The 987-nt window shown below is 41.2% G+C and overlaps 1 non-coding gene across 1 annotated transcript; it reads right to left on the bottom strand.

Moving 5' to 3' along the window:
• Positions 1 to 388: 388 nt before the first annotated feature.
• Positions 389 to 492, bottom strand: LOC127747181 (small nucleolar RNA R71). The gene has a single exon (XR_008008985.1). It is a non-coding gene; the product is annotated as a small nucleolar RNA R71 (small nucleolar RNA).
• Between the last annotated feature and the right edge of the window lie 495 nt (positions 493 to 987).

Raw genomic sequence — 987 nt, 5'->3', positions numbered from 1 at the left:
AATAATAATAATAATGCAAGGAGAATGCTTGGTGACTTCACAAAGCCAACATCCAAATTTTATGGAAGAAGCATCTCCATTCCTGCCATTGGAGCCAATAACTTTGAGCTTAAGCCTCAACTAGTTGCATTAATGCAACAAAATTGCAAGTTTTATGGACTTCCATCTGAAAATCCTTATCAGTTCTTAACTGAGTTCTTGCAGATCTGTGAGACTGTAAAGACGAATGTAGTTGATCCTGAAGTCTACAGACTCATGCTTTTCCCTTTTGCTGTAAGAGACAGAGCTAGAATATGGTTGGATTCACAACCTAAGGATAGCCTGGACTCCTGGGATAAAGCTGGTCACTGCCTTCTTGGATAAATTCTTTCCTCCTCAAAAGCTGAGCAAGCTGAGAGTGGATGTTCAAACCTTCAAACAAAAAGATGGTGAATCCCTCTATGAAGCTTGGGAAAGATACAAGCAGTTGACCAAAAGATGTCCATCTGACATGTTTTCAGAATGGACCATGTTCATACCCTGACCGAGCTCCCAAACTCGGGAAGTTCATAGAAGGTCCGACCTCGTCCCAAGGCCCACGCCTGAGGTCGGACCTCGGACAAATTAGCTAAAGAAGGCCCATCAAAAGGAACGAAGCCCAAAACCTAAAGGCCGAAAAGGCCTAGGAAAGGCGGTTCCGCAAAGATAGGGATAAAACTCCCAAAAGATAAGATAAGATAAAAATATCTTATCCAAGAAAGGAGTTCTTGAAATTGATGCTCTGAATGCCATATTGGCTCAGAACAAAATGTTGACTCAATAGGTCAACATAATCTTTCAAAATCTGAATGGATTGCAACATGCATCCAACAGTACTAGAGAAGTAGCTTCTGAAGAAGCTTATGATCCTGGGAACCCTGCAATGGTAGAGGTTAATTACATGGGTGAACCTTATGGAAACACCTATAATTCATCATGGAGAAATCATCCAAATTTCTCATGGAAGGA

Source organism: Arachis duranensis, chromosome 4, assembly GCF_000817695.3.
Source record: "Arachis duranensis cultivar V14167 chromosome 4, aradu.V14167.gnm2.J7QH, whole genome shotgun sequence".
Classification (NCBI taxonomy): Eukaryota; Viridiplantae; Streptophyta; class Magnoliopsida; order Fabales; family Fabaceae; genus Arachis; species Arachis duranensis.
The sequence above is the reverse complement of the archived record's forward strand: the minus strand, read 5'-3'. Positions and strand labels throughout refer to the sequence as shown.